Source organism: Anolis sagrei, chromosome 5, assembly GCF_037176765.1.
Source record: "Anolis sagrei isolate rAnoSag1 chromosome 5, rAnoSag1.mat, whole genome shotgun sequence".
Lineage (NCBI taxonomy): Eukaryota > Metazoa > Chordata > Lepidosauria > Squamata > Dactyloidae > Anolis > Anolis sagrei.
Genome location: NC_090025.1, coordinates 188,605,860 through 188,625,390, shown reverse-complemented (window position 1 = coordinate 188,625,390; position 19,531 = coordinate 188,605,860).

The following is a 19,531-nucleotide window of genomic DNA, read 5'->3' as shown; positions in this document are numbered from 1 at the left end:
TGTGCTTTTTGGGGTGAGTGTAGATGGCCCCCCAGGAACATCTGCATTTTTAAAACGCAGATGCTCCTGGTATAAGGGTCTGTCTGGAATGGCTCTCAGAAGGGAGAACTGGGTTGAATCTGGGTTGAATGGTTTGAAGTTACAGGAGAGTAGATTTTGAAGAATGTTAGAAGGAACTATTTGATAGCAAAAGCAATTTGTTGATAGAATCAATTGCCTAGAAACAGGCCTGTAGCCAGGATTTTGATTCGGGGGGGGGGGGGGGCTGGGGGGGCTGAGTCTGAGTGAAAGAGGGTCTAGCCTAGCAAACCTTTTGTATCATTACCCCAATACCCTCATGCATATGGGATATATTGAGTATGGTGATCAGATCATGATATGAATAAACATAACAGTTTAAATAATGCACCAGTAAGGCCTTATCGTGGTCCACCATGAGAATTTGGGGGGGGGGGGGGCTGAACCCATGGCCAACAGAAAATACTGGAAGGGTTTGGTGGGCAGTGTCTTTTTGTTTTGGAGTTGTAGTTCACCTACATCCAGAGAGCACTGCCCAAATATGCCCAAATATGAACACAGGTGGAATTTGAGGGAAATAGACCTTGACATTTGGGAGTTGTAGTTACTGGGATTTATAGTTCACCTACAGTCAAAGAGCATTCTGAACCCCACCAACAATAGAATTGGGCCAAAATTCCCACAGAGAACTCCCATGACCAACAGAAATGCTGCCTTAAGGCCATCCAGTCCGACTCCCTTCACCAGGGCCAGAAAAAGTAAACAAAGCCCTCCTGATAAAGAGCCATTCAACCATAGATATAGATAGATAGATATTATTCACACACACACATAGATATAGCATCATAGATTTGAAAGGGACCCCTAAAGCAGGACAATGATATGTTGCATGTTCCAGAGTAGGCAAACCACATCAACAATGACAAAGAAACAACAAGAAATACTGTTTACCCACACGCATAAATAAATTACATATATTAGAAACCAACACATTATCATTACTTTATTTTCCAGATCAGCAGACTGGGCCACAGCAACGCGTGCCAGGGGACAGCCAGTTTATTTCATAAACTCCACCTCTGACTTGCCAGGCACTATCCCTTTATTTATATACACCTTTATTTAGTTATTTTGCATTCCACTTTTCTCCCCTGTGGAACTCTATGTGGGATGACTCTGCTTCGTTCCTCCAGCATCTCAACATCTGAACTTCAGGGGATCTGGAAAATCTGAAAATATATCTACATAAGGAGCAAGGTGATCGGGGAATATCAGAGCACCAGCTAGCACAAAAACCTACATTTTGACTCACTCAATAAACCAAAAATGTTCTACACTGTCTGATCTAGTCCTGATGTTCAGTGTAAGAAGACCTAATTGACTTCTATATATGTGAGAGCCTATGGACAGTCGTATTGTCCTCATTTTGATTCCTTCCCTTCAGCGCATCAAATACATTTGCACACAATCATGGCCAACAATGGCTGAGGATGGAGCAGAAATCCGAAGCGAGGCTGCAGCTGCTGCTGCTTAAGCAGTTTTGCTTTAAAAGCCACATTTGGTAAATTTCAAACTTAATTGGTTCCTTCAAAGTCAGGAATGTGCACCAGTTCACAAAGGTGGCATCGGCAGATGAAAAAAGGGTTTTAAAAAAATGAAGAGAGGGTGAAAAAAGAAAATGTCATGTTATTTAAGAAAAGTTACCCACAGGTATGGTTAGACATTTCACTGATGTCTGTATTACAAGAGAAACAGGAGAGGAGGAGGAGGAGATAGGCAAGAAGGTAGATTGATCCACAGAGTCTTAGAATTGGAAGGGTACACAAGGGACATCTAGTCCAACCCCCTACCTTGCAAGAATGAAATATGCCTATCTAAAGACCCATAAAGGAGATTACAGCACCCTTTGAAGCAGTCTATTCAATTGTTGAACAGCTTTTGTAGTAAATATGCAAACTGTATTGTCAAAGGCTTTCATGGCTGGAATCACTGGGTTGTTGTAGGTTTTTCAGGCTATATGGCCATGTTCTAGAAGCATTCTCTCCTGATGTTTTGCCTGCATCTATGGCAAGCATCCTCAGAGGTTGTGAGGACCTCACGACCTCTAAGGATGCTTGCCATAGATGCAGATGAAACGTCAGGAGAGAATGCTTCTAGAACATGGCCATATAGCCCAAAAAACCTACAACAACTCAAACTGTGTAATTTGACTCAATTGGTTCAGGTTCTAATCTCTGGAGCATTGGAAAACATGCTTGCTCCAGGTTCTATATGACATCACTTTAGATAATTAAGGTTAGCCATCAATGTCAACTCTCAGTCTTCTTTTCTCCAAGCTAAGCATACCCAACTCCCTAAGTCATTCCCATAAAGCTTAGGGTACATCTACACTGTAGAATTAATGCAATTTGACACCACATTAACCATCATGATTCATGCTATGGAATCACGGGAGATGTAGTTTAAAATACAGTATGACCCTCATATCTGTGTGACCAGTATCCAGTTTCATTTATCCACATCTAATAAAATATTTCTTTTCTTGACATTTTAGGTTCTGAAGTGTGGATCTATAATATTCTTGAGTCAATAAGGTTTGCTATTATCCACAATCCATGTGGAGTCTGGTAACATGTTCATGGATATGGATGTTGTACTTCAATCACATTTTTTAAAAAAGAAAAGGGTAGAAATATACCACATTAAGTTGCCAACTGGGCCTTCACCAGGAGGGAATTCCACAACTCGGGTGACAACACATAAAAAGTTGTGTCCCGTGTCTACATACTGTAGGTGCCAAGGCCAAACTCAGATTTAGCCTGGTGATGCATACAGTAACAGAAAGTCTTGCCCAAACCACCCCTTTCCTCTGAAGAACAAATGTTGATACTAGATGAGAAACAGTATTCCTGTTTAAGACAGAGGTTGGTATCACAGAGACATTTTTCTTCTCTAATTAATTCCTACTTAAGATACAGTTGAGTAGGGTCCAGTTAAATGAGGAGATGTGAGCCTCTGGAAGCTCCCAGGCACTGTGTTGTTATTGTGACATGTCAGCTTTCACTTATGGTGATCCTATGAAAAAGAGACCTCCTAGATCTTTGGATTTCAACCACCTTGCTCTGATGTAGCAAATTCAGGGCAGCAGCTTCCATGATTGACTCACTCCACCAATAGTGTGGTCTTCTTCTTTTTCTACAGTATTCCAGTTTACTGGACTGTATTCTTATTTTTCTAATATGACATGTCTTGTGGTACATACAATGTCCAATAGCTTTAACATAGCTTTGTTGAGTTTCTGGGAGGAGTCCATGTGTAATTTGTTCTCAGGCTCATTTGTTTGCCTTTTTGACAGTCCATGGTATGAATAGAACTTTCATTTCATAGGTTGAACATTTCTTATTTGGAATTTCAAAATACTTCGAAGTGTGGAATTATCCACATAAGTGGCCAAGATACTGGCAACTTTGCCCTCTAATGGTTCAACATACAAAAATGTTGATTAATAGACAAAATTGTGTATAAACTTATATTTATGCTATGGGTATATGATGTATATGGAACATACATGATTATCCTGTTTGCTGATAAACTGAAGGAATAACAAGATCAAACAACAGAAGTGGAATGTACTCAGAGAAACTTTATTAATTGTTACCAATTTAAATATTTCTTGTTGGTGGTTGAACACCATGCCAATTTGAGTCCAAAATCCCAAACACTTCTATTCCTAAGCACTGTGGATACGCATTATTTAACCTGCCAGCTTTCTTCATACTCCAGCTACTCCTTCAAAACAAGTTTCATTATCTTTCCCTTCATTCAGCCTACAACTCTGTTCTTTTTCATGACTTTGGCTGGATCCAGACAGGCCTTTATTCCAGAAGCATCCACGTTAAAATAACACAGATGTTTCTGGGGGCCTGTCCATACCCACCCCATAAAGTGCATGCTTTCTGGGGTGGGTTGTCCAGACAGTCATTTGGGACTAGCCCAAGAGAATGTCCAGACACCCTACCTGCCTCCCCCCAAGCCCCTTAGAAAACTAATAAAAACTTATGTGGTCTCCATTAGAAGCCTTAGCCGGCTCTCCTGGCACATAGAAATGACATGCCGGGAGAGCAGGCTGAGGATTCTAATGGAGACCATGTAAGTTTTTATTAGTTTTCTAAGAGGTCTGGGGGGCCCTCCGGTGGCGCAGTGGGTTAAAGCACTCAGCTGCTGAGCTTGTTGACCAAAAGGTCGCAGGTTCGATTCCAGGGAGTGGCGTGAGCTTCCGCTATCAGCCCTAGCTTCTGCCAACTAGCAGTTCAATAGGTACCGCTCCGGTGGGAAGGTAACGGTGCTCCATGCGGTCATGCTGGCCACATGACCTTGGAGGTGTCTATGGACAACGCTGGCTCTTCGGCATAGAAATGGAGATGAGCACCACACCCCAGACATGACTGGAATTATTGTTAGGGGACAACCTTTACCTTTACTAAGAGGTTTGGGGGCTTGGGGTGAGGGGGGTGGGTATTCAAACCATTTACTGGGCTTATTTAGCCCAGTAAACTGTGGGAAACTGTGGGAAAACTGTCTGGACTGCAGTATTCTGCAGTCGAGACCTGGAAATAGTGGATTTATCCCGCGCCTTCCAAGAAGGTGCAGAATAAATCCACTATCAAATTAATTTGCTGCAAACCAGGGTTTTCCTGGTTTGTAGCAAATTAATTCGGGATTGTCCAGAATATTGTCTGGACAGCCCTTCCTTTATTGCAGGAGTGCTGCTTAGATGGGACCTAGGGCATTCTGCTTCTTTCCAGTTTTCCTGGATGGATTGATGCATTCAGTAACTTTTAGGGGGATCAAAAAAGGACCCAGTGCCTTAAAAATTGCCCATCTTGCTTTAAGCTACATTAAAAGACTGTTGTTTTGAATTTTTGGTTAAAGGGCCTATGTGCACTACCCTGATCTCCTAAACAAAAGCCAGGATATAAATGTGATTTTCCTATATAGGAGAAAAAGCTTCAATCTCTAAAGCAAGCATTTAAATTCTGCAGCCTATTTCCCAGTTGCCAACAATACAGAAGTTCACTCTTTTGAAGACATTCATTGTTTTAGGCCCACAAGGGAGGGAAATGATATTTGGTGCTCCCAATCCTAAAGAGATTGTATTAAACCAAATGCTTCTATTGTCCTCATCTCTTTAAAAAATTATATTCCTACAGTGAACATGTATTTATTCTCTAAATGCTGATAACAGAGTGGCATCATTCTAGATTATCTATTCAAACACCTCAGAGTTCACATTGCTCGCTGAACCGGTTGTATTTGGAATTTGCTGAATCCCCCCAACCTTATATTTTTTTAAAAAAGAAACCATTATCAATAGCTTAGCACAATCTGAATAGAACATTTGGAGACTATTCAGATGTGTTTAAAAATACAAGCCAAAGATTGTCAGACAAAGAGGGGAAAGAAAGAAAGAAAGCGAGAGAAAGAAAAGAATCTCCACAATTAAATAGATAGATGAGAAATAAAAATGGAACACAAAATAAAAGAGGGAAGGATTTAGTAAATTCTATTTTCTACCCAAATCTTTTTAGTTGCATGTCATTGAATCATGGTTCTTATTATATTAAGATTTTTAAAGCAGCACATTATTTTTTTTTACATAAGTTCAAGTTGGAAATATATGACCTCCAGATATTGTTACAGTGTAATATTGTCAGTAGTTAGACAATACTACTCTGGTGCTAATGGGTGGTAGTTAGATGTTTTGGATGTTCTTTCCTAGTTTCCCTTCAAAGTGTGTTGATATCTTAAGACAGTGTTTCTTAACCTGGGGGTCGGGACCCCTGGGGGGATTCTGAAGGGGTATCAGAAGGATTGCCAAAGACCATCAGAAAATACAGTATTTTCTGTTGCTCATGAGGGTGCTGTATTGGTGTGTTCAGAATGCTCTTTGGTTGTAGGTGAACTATAAATCCAAGCAACTACAACTCCCAAATGTCAAAGTCTATTTTTCCCTAAACTCCTCCAGTGTTCACATTTGGGCATATTGAGTATTCATGCCAAGTTTGGTCCAGATCCTTGTTTGAATCCACAGTGCTCTCTGGATGTAGGTGAACTACAACTCCAAAACTCAAAGTCAATGCCCACTAAACTCTTCCAATATTGTCTTTTGGTCATGGAAGTTCTGTGTGCCAAGTTTGGGTCAACTCCATCATTGGTGGAATTCAGAATGCTCTCTGATTGTAGAATAACTATAAATCCCAGCAACTATAACTCACAAATGACAAAATCACCCCCCCCCCCACCCTACGACCTCACCAATATTCAAACTGGGGTGTATTGGGTCTTTGTGTCAAATTTGGTCCAGTGAATGAAAATACATCCTGCATATCAGGTATTTACATTACAATTCATAACAGTAGTAAAATTACAGTTATGAAGTAGCAATGAAAATAATGTTATGATTGGGGGTCACCACAACCTGAGGAACTGTATTAAAGTGTCGCAGCATTCGGACGGTTGAGAAACATTGTCCTAAGGCATGAAAAACCAAATTCATCCTGAGTTGGCTTTCAACTATCTTCATGACATTCCTGCACTTTCAGTGAAAATTGTGGGTTATGTTGGGTTAAACTGGCCTTGTTTTGTTTCAGGAAAAGTGAAGGGATACTCTGAAGTTGAAACTCCAGAGTATCCCACAGCTTTAGGGCAGTACGGTCAGCTGGACTGGATCCAATCGGGTCTGTGATCGCACCAGTTCTTTGTTGCAGGCAGGTGGTATTTGTGGCACAAGCTCCAATGAATCATTCGAGCAACAGTGTTATGCCTCTGCTTGTGATCTGTCTGCGCAATCTCCTTGCAGCAGCTGAGGGTGTGATCCTGCTTCCTTGCAGAGTCTACATTTGGGATCTGTCGTCGACTTTTCAATTCTAGCTTTGATGACATTGGTTTGAATGGCTTGTTCTTGGGCTGCCAGAATCAGGGGCACCTTTGTCTCCTTTTTCAAATAATAATAATAATAATAATAATAATAATAATTCTTTATCTCTCCAGAAGGAGACTCAAAGCGGCTTAACATAAAAGCATTAGCATTAGAATACAATTTAAAATATACAAATATTAAAAAATTAGTTAAAACCCATTAAAACATTCAAAGTGAAAAACCACTGCTCCCAACAGAAATTAACAGAGTTGTCCCAAAGGACTAAGACCCCTTTCACACTGCTGAATAAAACCCCACATAATCTGCTTTGAACTGGAAAATATGGCAGTGTGGACTCAGATAAAGCAGATATTGTGGTCTTATTTGCCTTGATATTCTGGGTTATATAGCTGTGTGAAGGGGTATAAAGAACCCTAACACCAAGGAACTTCTTTTTACAGGGAGAAGGAACAGGGAATTCTGAAATAGTGAATCCCACAAGCTGCCAACAATTATAATGAATGTCACGGGAGGGAGGTTGATAAGAATGGGATAGATATAACTGTGTGTATATATATATTTGAATTACGTCTGAACTGAGAGGTTTTTAAAAGGCCTCTTCAGTTGGGTACGCTGCCACCTTATTGTTTAATATCCAGGCTGAGTTGTATGTGGAGAGGATACTTAGTAACATCCTTTTGTGTTACAATAGTGTTTTTTCCTTCAGAGGGTTTAAATTACCAATGATGTTCACACACAGGCTGTTGTAAATGTTAACTATAATAAAACATTTATTTAACAGGCTTAAACTTCTTCTGGTACAAATGTGTAGTGGTTTCCATAAGTTACTGGTACATAAGCTTCTGGTTACATTGGATGTACAATTCTTAGATGAGTTCTGGGTTCAAATCTTGATGTTAACAAAACAGGAGATTATCTCAGGAAATTAATCGCTGATAATAATTCCAAACAAAATTCCCCCCTTTTCTGGAATCTAGCCAATAACCTTTTGGCCTAGCCTTTCTCAGGGATAAAGAACAGACCACACACACACAGGGTCCTGTTCCACTATCTGTATTCTTTGCTGTCTATTTCTATAGCTCTTGAATACCACAAAAGATTAACCCAGCTCTCCTATCTAACACCAACCAAACTGTTAAACCCACTGACTACCTAACTGCCAATTCCCAACTGCCGAACTCAAGCTTTAAATTCAAAAAAGTCCCCTTTTCCCCCTTATCTGAATGTTAGGCTCCGCCCCCTATTCTTAACCAATCCTGGCCATCCACTCTTGGCTTCCTGGACTAGGACATACCCCCTCTAGGAAAACCTATTCTAAGATGGCGTCTCCCTGTTTCCCTAATCTAAAATGGCCGCCGGGGCTTCGCTAGGCCCATATCCTAACTGTTAAAGGTAAGGGTTCATTACAAGGGGCCTCTAGAGCAGTGGTTCTCAACCTGTGGGTCCCCAGATGTTTTGGACTTCAACTCCCAGAAATCCTAGCAGCTGGTAAACTGGCTGGGATTTCTGGGAATTGTAGGCCAAAACACATGGGGAGCCACAGGTTGAGAACCACTGCTCTAGAGATTTCCAAGAATTGCAGTATATCATTTCTAGGAACTTGTTAGGTCCTCCCCTGGGTAGCATAAAAAACACCATAGAATCAACCTGAGGATCTAAAAAATTCCAGAGGTGGCCTATTTTTTTGGATGTGGGTAAGTGAAACTGCAGTACTGGACTCATGGTTATGGGCATCATTAAGATGCAGGAGCCTGACCCAGAGCTTCGAAGAATTACAATTCCTGAATGAAAGCTAGCTTTTAAAAACTATAATGCAAAGTTGGCAATGAGAAGTAATTTAAGAAAGTGATTCCCAAGTTCTGCTAAAGACAAAGTAAATGTACATTCAAATCCTAATAAATCTGCAGTTTCATGATGTTCTATATCAATGTTTGCCTATCAGTTCAATGACAGTTAAATACATCCTCACTGCCTATTTCCCCCTTAATAGCCCTATCTGATTTCACCCACAAAGAAAACCCAGGAATAAAATGAACAGTTTTCCCTCTGTCTTACTTTTCTTATCAGAAAAAGATAACATGATTTTTAAAAATCTGCTACTTTTAGAAAAGCACCTTAGGATTTGTTATCTGCCTTATGGATTTCTATACAGCTTTATCGCTTGCAGTATCTGCTTAAATAGGAAGAAAAAACAAAGAGGAGAGAGGGATGAGGCACTGCTGAGGTAACTTATTTCTTACAGTGTGAACTACAACACCTGTGTGAATGCTTTGGAGATAGAAAAGAATGTGCTCAGTGTGAAGACTTCCTGATTGAGCCCTTCCAATTGGAATGCAGTTTTGCTTGTTTCCTATTGCCTTCAACCTGTCTTCTCATGACATGCCCAAAGTACAACAGGCTCAGTTTAGTTATCTTGGCTGCTAGCGAGAGGTTCGAGCTTGATTTGCTCTAGGACCCATTCATGTGTCTTTTTTTGCAATCCACATCATCCATTGAACTTTTCTCCAGCTCTGGAGAAAATTAAATATTGTTATGAAGGGTTTAAAACCATCCGATGTTGGAAACAGCAACCTTCTTCAAGCCTCCTATACTAGTTGCACAATGGGCACAATAGGTTAAACCAGTTATTCTCAACCTTCCTAATACCATGACCCCCTGATACAGTTCCTCATGTTGTGGTGACCCCCAACCATGACATTATTTCATTGCTACTTCATAACTGTAATTTTGCTACTGTTATGAATCATCATGTAAATATCTGATATGCTAGAGGTATTTTCATTCACTGGATCAAATTTGGCACAAATATCCAATACGCCCAAATTTGAATACTGGTGGGGTTGGAAGGGGGGTTGATTTTATCATTTGGGAGTTTTAGTTGTTGAGATTTATAGTTCACCTATAATCTAAGAGCATTCTGAACTCCACCAACAATATAATTGAACCAAGCTTTCCACACAGAACCCTCATGACCAACAGAAAATACTGTTTTCTGATGGTCTTGGGAGACCTCTCTGACACCTCCTTGTGACCCCCCTGTCCTGACCCACAGATTGAGAAACAATGGGTTAAACCCTTGTGCCAGCAGGACTGTAGACCAACAGGTTGAAGGTTTGAATTCTGGGACAGTGTGGATGAGCTCCCTCTGTCAGCTCCAGCTCCCCATTTGAGAAGCCTCCCAAAAAGATAGTAAAATATAAAAAATATCCAGGCGTCCCCTGGACAACGTCCTTACAGATGGCCAATTCTTTCACACCAGAAGCAACTTGCAGTTTCTCAAGACGGTCCTCACATGGAAAAAAATGTTATGTGTATATATTTATAATTCAGATTGCTTACTATATTATATATGTATGTATTGTTATGCAGTTTACATAAACTCTATGTTGTTTGAGGTTGTGAGAGAGACTGCAGACCATGTGATCAGATCTGGGACTATTCAGGCTGAGACTCCATTTTTGAAGTCAGTGTTGTGTTGTGTGCAGGCAGTATTTTATGGTGAGTTTGTTAACTATTAGACATAAGACAAAGAAGAGACCGCAACAGAATGGCTTAGAAAACTTACTGTTTAAACTTTCAACTGATAAGCAATTAGGGCCCTAGCTGGGGGGGGGGGGGGGGGGAGGGTTAAGGGTTCTAACTTCCCCCCAAAAGAGTTCTACCCCCCCCCCCAAACCTGGTTTACTCATGAATTTTAACTGGTTAACCAATTCATGAGTAAACCAGGTTTCTTTTTTAACCTGACACATTTCAGGGCAGGGTTGAACTTTTAGACTCCCCCACTCCTTCTGGCTACGGCCCTGTAAGCAATGTACCTGTATGCGGAATACATGAAGTTTATAAGTAAACCAAAGATGTTACTTTTAATGAAGTTTATTTTATTTTTGTCTCTTGAGAGCACGATATAGAAACAATATGTTTTATGAGAGAGTAGACATTTTTGGGCAATGGCATATCTTTGTTCCTGGCAGTTCAAAGAGATAACCAGGTATATCAGTCTAACAGCTAAGAAACCTAATTTCCCTTACATGAATGCTAGTGGATATACACCACTAAAAAGATTAACTCAAATGAGTTTAGCTCTTCTCAGGAAGATCATACTTTACAAAAGGTTATGATTATTCCAAATGGTAGTGAATGCCAATTAATCTCCAAAAAGTCACACTTCCAAAAGGCTTTGGAGATTCTGTTTTTCCAAAGGGTTATGATCTCAGGTTATGCCTTTACAAAATAAGATGTCACGCTTTGAGTCTTGGGTAAGAACTAGGGTGTGAATCCCCACTCAGCCATGAAAACTCACAGGTTGACCTGGCACAAGCCACAAGACAACATCAAACCACCTCCAAATAATTCTTACCATGAAAGGTTTCCATGAGTCGGGGTAAAGAATGGCAGCCTCTGACACAACCAGGTTTGTGGGGTTTTCTTGGAATAATTTGGGCTTACATCAATCACAGGACAATATCCTTTTGGTATAGTTTATGAAGGAGAGGTGAGTTAGGGAAAATGCCCAAATGATCTAGCATTTGCTTTTTGAGATAATTTTCTCCACAGAGTTTCTGAATGTGTTAATTTAGAAGAAACATTGACAGATCATTAGGGTTTATATCAAGATTGTCAGCTTTATGGTGTCTGACCGCAGTTGTGGTTTTCATATATTCCTGGATGCATCGTATTACACATCGTCATTTACTAGGTATTACTGGGGTGATGTGGGTCAGAAAAATGAGCTAGTCATCACTTTTTGACTATCTATGAAAAGAAATTCCACATTGTTTCCGTCTGTGTAAATTCAGAAGAAATATACTGATAGTTCGTTATGATAAATAAGAGCACTGCAAGCCATAATTGTGATTAGCATGTATTCTTGCATGCAGGCTAATTCACAAGGTTTCCTTTAACCTTGTCAACAAAATGTGTTTGCCACATCTGGTTCAAGGAAGGTTCAAGTAACTTCGTAAATCAAGCTTTATGGTGATTAAGAAGAAAATACCTTAATCTAAAACTGGTTCCTTCTACACCTGCTGCCACCCTGATTTTAACCCTTTCTAAATTTTGTTGAGTTGTTGGGTTGTTGTAGGGTTTTTTTGTCTATATGACCATGGTCTAGAGGCATTCTCTTCTGACGTTTCGCCTGCATCTATGGCCAGCATCCTCAGAGGTAGTGAGGTCTGTTGGAACTAGGAAAATTGGTTTTATATATCTGTGGAAAGAACAGGGTGGGACAAAGGACTCTTGTCTGCTGGAGCTAGGTGTGAATGTTTCAACTGACCACCTTGATTAGCATATAATGGCCTGACAGTGCCTAGAGCAAACTTTTGTTGAGAGGTGATTAGATGTCCTTGTTTGTTTTCTCTCTGTTGTTGTGCTGTTGTAATTTTAGTTTTTAATTTTAATTTTTTAATACTGGTAGCCAGATTTTGTTCATTTTCTTGGTTTCCTCCTTTCTGTTGAAATTGTCCACATGCTTGTGTATTTCAATGGCTTCTCTGTGTAGTCTGACATGGTGGTTGTGAGAGTGGTCCAGCATTTCTGTGTTCTAAAATTTTTCAAAATTACTTTTCAAAAGCTTGGTCCCAAAGCCACATCTTAAGTTTTTTTCCTGAAGGTCAGGAGAGAACGGACTGATCTGATTTCAATGAGGAGGGAGTTCTATAGTCGAGGGGCCACCTCTGAGAAGGCCCTGTTCCCACCAATAGCATCTGCGAAGGAGGTGGGACCGAGAGCAGGGCCTCCCCAGATGATCTTAACCTCTGAGATTGTTCATAGAGGGAAATAGGTCTGGACAGGTTGCACTGGTCCAGTCAGGATGTAACCAGAGTGTGGACTATTGCTTATTTTGTATATACATACAAAATATGATATCTTAGAGATAGAACTCAAGTCTAAACACAAAACCCATGTATGTTTTATACAGGCCCTGTACTCAGAACCTGAAGATTATGCAATACATTATGCATGAAATAAAATTTGGGTGTACTGAGCCATCAGAAAGGGAAATTGTTACTATCTCAGCTATGTGCATGATTTTTTTTTTTTTGGATTTTGGAATATTTTGGATTTTGGAATTTTATATGAGAGATGCTTTCTAAATATGAATAACGCAATCAACACATTTCATTTTTTAAAAGATTTATGTTGCACAACCCTGATATAGGATCTTTACCAAGCTCTTGGGATTCTCGATGTGTTATTTCATCATGTCAATGTGACCATCTCACCAACAGTTTTGCCAGTGGTGATATTTCTCCTTATCTCTAGTGGCTATTCTCAACTTCCATCATCTTTAAAAGCTGGTTCTTCATTACAGACATCCACCTCTTTTAAAAACCACAGCTGTTTACACAACTTTTGATAACCAGGCTTGACCAATGGACTTGTTTCAGGAATGTCCTATAGCAACAGGTCCTCCAAAGGATCCAGGCAAAACTCCAGATAAACTTTCCAGCCCAACCCAAACCAAAAGGGAGTTGTCATCTCATGAAGGTCACAATGCAGTTTTTTATGCCCCTATGCAGGGGGAAAATCATGCTGAATATAATTAGTACTGAACAGGGAGATTTTTATCAATTTGACAGATAACAGCCCAAATTAACGGCGCTTTCATGTACATTTGTAAGTAGGTCAGATAAGAAGATCTGTCATAACTAACTTTTCCTTTTATAGATGAGAAGGAAGATTGGGACTATGGGGTGGAGTTTGACTTCTTCTTGGGTAAGATGTTGGAAATGAAGTGTGCAATTTTTCAGTCCCAAGTAACCTGTTTAGATGTGGACCAACAGCTCGGGGAACTCAGATTGGGGTTAGTTTTATTCCATAGGAGCTAGTGTAACATTAATGGACTCTAAACATCCCCAAATGATGGAGCTGTAATTACTTCCAAAAAGTAACATAGACAAGTCTGTGTTTAATATTTGCCAGTGTTTATATTTCATGTAGGCCTAAAAACCTGAAAGACAGTAGATACTGTCTGATATTGAAAGCTAAGCAGGATCAGTCCTGGTTAGTGCTTGGATCAGATACTGCCAGTGAATACCAGGTGCTGTGAGCTGCATTTTGGAGTAAGGAACTGGCAAAACCACCTCTGAGTATGCCTTGCCTAAGAATGTCCTATGAAATTCATGGGGGTATGAATTTCTAGGTTCTCCAACATGGTGGTGCCGTGGGTAAAATTGCTGAGCTGCTGAACTTGCTGACTGAAAGGTTGGTGGTTTGAATCCAGGTAGCCAGGTGGGCTCCCACTGTCAACCCCAGCTTTTGCAAACCTAGTAGTTAGAAAACATGTAAAGGCGAGCAGATCAATAGGAACTGCTCCTTTTGGAACGTAACGGTGCTCCATAGAGTCATGCTTGCCACATGACGTTGGAAGTATCTATGGACAACAATGGCTCTTCATCTTAGAAATGGAGATGAGCACCAACTAGACTAGAGTTAATGTCTGGGAAAACCTTTACCTTTACCAACATGACTCTATGAAATTAGTAACTTCCAACAGAAACATACTATAGGCAGAGGCGGCCCTAGGTAATTTTCAACTGTAAACAAACAGTATTTTGGCACCCCCACCCGAACCAATCACTGATATATATTTTCTGTTCGTTGTGGGAGTTCTGTGTGCCATATTTGGTTCAATTCCATCATTGGTGGAGTTCAGAATGCTCTTTGGTTGTAGGTGAACTATACATCCCAGTAACTACAACTCGCATATGTCAAGGTCTATTTCCCCCCAAGAGCGGCTCAAAAGCGCCCCAGGGCAAAATCAAGTATATTGCAAATGCTTACTTTGCATAATGCGTTGAGCCGCCCCTGACTATAGGACCACCAGTGTGGTTCTATGGTAGACTTCTGACAGAAGCACACTATAGAATCATGGTGGAGGCCCTAGAAAATGCCTAGAGATAACTCCCTCCCCAGGGAGATTAGGGTGGCACCCTCCCCAGCCACATTCCGCAAGGAATTAAAGATGTAGATGTTTCATTGTGCTTTTGACTGACAACTCCTATGACCTGTACTGTGACCTGAGTCATCATTTAATCTGAATTCCTATATTACATTACTATTCATACTCTGTAACTTAAACTGAATTGATTCTGATCCTGTTAAATTGCTCTGTTTTCATGATATTTCCTATAGTGAGTTCCAACAGACCTCACTACCTCTGAGGATGCTTGTCATAGATGCAGGCGAAACGTCAGGAGAGAATGCCTCTAGAACATGGCCATATAGCCCCAAAAGACCTACAACAACCCATTTCCTATACTATTATAAGTTTCTATCCATCTCATTGAACCACCTACCCTTTAATCAGTTTGCATATCAGCTTCCTCCAAAATTAGTTGTTGTTGTTGTTTATTGTTATGCTGTTTTATGCTATTTTAAATTGTAATTTGTTATTGTTCTGCTTTTAATTGTATGTTACCTGGGCTTGGGCCCATGTAAGCCACCCTGAGTCCCCTTGGGAAGATGGAGGCGGGGTAGAAAAATAAAGTTCTTCTTCTTTTCAGATGTAAGTAAGTGAAATTGTGGATACTGACCCCAGAGATACTGGGGTCATACTGCAAAATGAATGAAAAGAGCTTCTTTTAACTGTGCACACACATAGTTGACCAACACAAAAATGATTATGAAATATATTTCAAAATAAGAAGAAAAAAAGGAATAAGCAGTGTTGTTTTTATGTCAAGGCCAGATTATCAATAGTTTGTTTGATGCATTTGCTCCAGAACCCGTACAGATAAGGGGCCAAGGGGAAAGGAGCTGGTTGCTTGCTTCCTCTTCTTCTCAAGTCACTTCCTCTTGACTTAGTGTTTCTGATATCATCAGTGTTTTGGGTATTTCATGTGTAGCTGAGACAGATTTCAGAGTGTCAAACTGTTGCAGGCAGGGTTAAAAATGAATTCATATATGAAGAATTTGATGCTACTGTATACTGTAGATCATACTTGCTAATTCTCCTGATTTGGCAGGGAAGGTTTCAATTAGTCTTCTGTTTGTTTTCCCACATTTCCAGCTACTTTTAAAATGCCCCAGTTTCTCTTTCCTCCTCCCACTTTCCCCCTCTCTTTCCATCTTACTTGCAAAAAAAAAAAGTACAAAACTAGAATCATAGAATCATAGAATCATAGAATCAAAGAGTTGGAAGAGATGTCATGGGCCATCCAGTCCAACCCCCTGCCAAGAAGCAGGAATATTGCATTCAAATCACCCCTGACAGATGGCCTGACAGATGGCCTCTGTGTAAAAGCTTCCAAAGAAGGAGCCTCCACCACACTCCGGGGCAGAGAGTTCCACTGCTGAACGGCTCTCACAGTCAGGAAGTTCTTCCTCATGTTCAGATGGAATCTCCTCTCTTGTAGTTTGAAGCCATTGTTCCACGTCCTAGTCTCCAGGGTAGCAGAAAACAAGTTTGCTCCCTCCTCCCTGTGGCTTCCTCTCACATATTTATACATGGCTATCATATCTCCTCTCAGCCTTCTCTTCTTCAGGCTAAACATGCCCAACTCCTTAAGCCGCTCCTCATAGGGCTTGTTCTCCAGACCCTTGATCATTTGAGTCGCCCTCCTCTGGACACATTCCAGCTTGTCAATATCTCTCTTGAATTGTGGTGCCCAGAATTGGACACAATATTCCAGGTGTGGTCTAACCAAAGCAGAATAGAAGGGTAGCATGATTTCCCTAGATCTAGACAGTATGCTCCTATTGATGCAGGCCAAAATCCCATTGGCTTTTTTTGCCAATAGAGGGAAAGTGAGAGGAAAGAGAAACTGGGATACTTTAAAAGCTGTTGAAAACTGGGATGTATCAATAGGGCTGTGTGATCAATGAAAAAAATGTTTTAAAAACCATTACAAAATTAGAGGGAGCCAGAGTTTCATTTATTAAGTGTTTCTAAAGTATCACTAGTAGAAATGTTGTTACTATAATGACATAACGAAATTTAGTTACTTTTCAATTATAGTAATTGTGAAAGTGGGAAAACTTAAGGGTTCCCTTTTCCCTCATAATTACAGCTATTGTTGTGAAACTTGCTACAATGGCAGAACACATTTACCACTATTAGCCCATCAAGTGTCAGAATGCTTCATTCATCCATGCAATTTTGGGGAATTTTCAAAATTTTTATAGACAGCATCTTTAAAAAAAACCCTGCTATCTCCTTTTCTATATAATGACACAAGATAAAAGGGGATCATTCCCCCAACATTTGGAAATAGTCATACATCTACAGATTTTAGGGATTTTTTTAAATGAAATATTTTTATTAGTAGATTTTAAAGGATAAAAACAAGCAATGAAATTTTGTACATTGAAAGTGAACGAACATATTCATTATAGACAGAAAAGCACTGAAAAGAGAAAGAAGAAAGAGAAAAAGAAGAGAAGAAAGATTTTTTTTGTAAAAATGGAGTGAGGAAAAATGTACATATAAAAATATTATTAATAATAAAAAAACAGTTTAAAAAGAGAGAAAAAAAGAAAAAATATGGGTTGACTTCCACTCTTCCTTCTTGAGCTGTTCATTTAATTATATTATAGTTCTTAAATTCTTCTCTCTTATTCTGAAAAGGTGGAAGACCCAAAAGGAATGTCCTTTCCCCTTCCACTTCCATTACTCTTGTCATATCTTTTATTTAATTTTCAATTTTCATATAGTCCTCAAAAACTTTCCAGTTTGTTCTTTTCATTCCTTTCCCGTTATTTTGCCTTAGCCAAAAGGTCAAGTCATCCACATCTTTAATTTTTGTTATGTTGTCTAGCCAATGTATCTTTGGAGGTGTCTTTTCTAGTTTCCAAAGTTTAGCGAAGGTAATTCTAGCTGCTGTAGCAAAATATGTAAATAATTTTTCAATGTCAGCATCTTTAAAGATATCCGACTCAAACATTCCTAATAAATATATTTCTGGTTGCATTGGGAAATTAATATTTAAGATTTTTTTACATTCCATATGTATCATTTTTCAATATTTATTTATTATTTATTTACTTTACTTGTATACCGCTCTTCTCAGCCATCAGGCGACTCAGAGCGGTTAACAACCAGTATAAAATCATTAGTCATTTAAAACAGTAATATCAATTAATTAACATCAAAAACATCAATGCAACAATACAGCAAAACAACAATCCATCACATCTCATCAATAGAATCAGTATCCTATCTCGTTGTCCATTAATCATATTCCAGTAAACAATCAATTGCACTGTTTAGTTAAAAGCCTGTTCAAAGAGCCAGGTCTTCACTTTCTTCCGGAATGCCAATAAGGAGGGGGGCGATCTAATGTCTGTAGGAAGGGCATTCCACAACTGGGGGGCCACTACTGAGAAAGCCCTGTCTCTCATCCCCGCCAGACGTGCTTGTGAGGCCGGCGGGACCGAGAGCAGGGCCTCCCCAGACGATCTTAACGTCCTAACTGGTTCATAGGAGGAGATGCGTTCGGACAGATAGGTCGGGCCAGAACCGTTTAGGGCTTTAAAGGCTAAATCCAGCACTTTGAATAATCAGCAGTTTTATCGCAGGACCACCACATATGATAGAAAGACCCTTCATGAATTTTAGGGCATTTTAAAAAGTTTTGACAAAAACATTTTTAAAGTCACAACAGCTATCTCATTGAATGTCTCCCATATTAACCAATAGAACTTTGATTTAGGGATTTCTTCCCATCCCAGCACAGAGATTTTCTTACTAGAAGTCTTACTAGAAGTCTCAGTCAATTCTCTTCTTTGCTGATTCAAAAATGTATTGGAACTCTGACTGGCTGCTTCTACAGAGAGACAAATCTAACCCCTCTCCTCATTGGGGCTTCCCGATGCTGAACAGAATTCTGGGAAATGTATCTTAGGGCAGGGCCTTTTGGATTCTCTGCCATAGGGCTTATTGCCTTTCCAAACTACATTTCCCAGAATTCTGTGCTTTCTCAGTCTCTTTCTCAGCGAACTCTGCATTTTCCCTGCTGCTTCCCTCTCCTTGTGGTGAGAAGGCATTATTTTAAAGAGGAATGGCAGTCTTTTTGGCTTTGCTTTGCTTCCTTGCACTAAAAATGAAACTTACTTTGGGTGGCTTCCAAGGTTAATAAAATGCAAATGAAAAAAATATTGAGTAAGTTTCGATTCTTAAGTTTTTGGCATTGGCCACTTCCACAAGTCAGATATTGCATCGTAAGTACAAATGTAACAAATTTGATCTGATTTACATGGACTAATGATAATTTTGCACAGCCCTACTAATTGACATGGTCCATACCAAAATTTTGCAGTAGGAGGGTATGCTATTAGTGTTTGAGTGCAGAAGATGGAAGAGGGAGTAGACAATGAATCAGTTGGATACTCAAGGAGCCTTCAACAGTTGTTTCAAAACAGTCTAAAGCAGGGCCTGAAGCAAATGGCAACATATATGCACACACACACATGGACATCCAGAAATCAATTTTAAGGCACTACTGTCATCCTGAGATTCCTCATCCTCTTCAGATATTCAGGAAATCCACATTTGGGAAGAAATGAAACATATTGGCTATCTTTGTTGTAGTTGGGTAAGAAGGTGAATAGATGATGAATATTTGAGATTTTGGG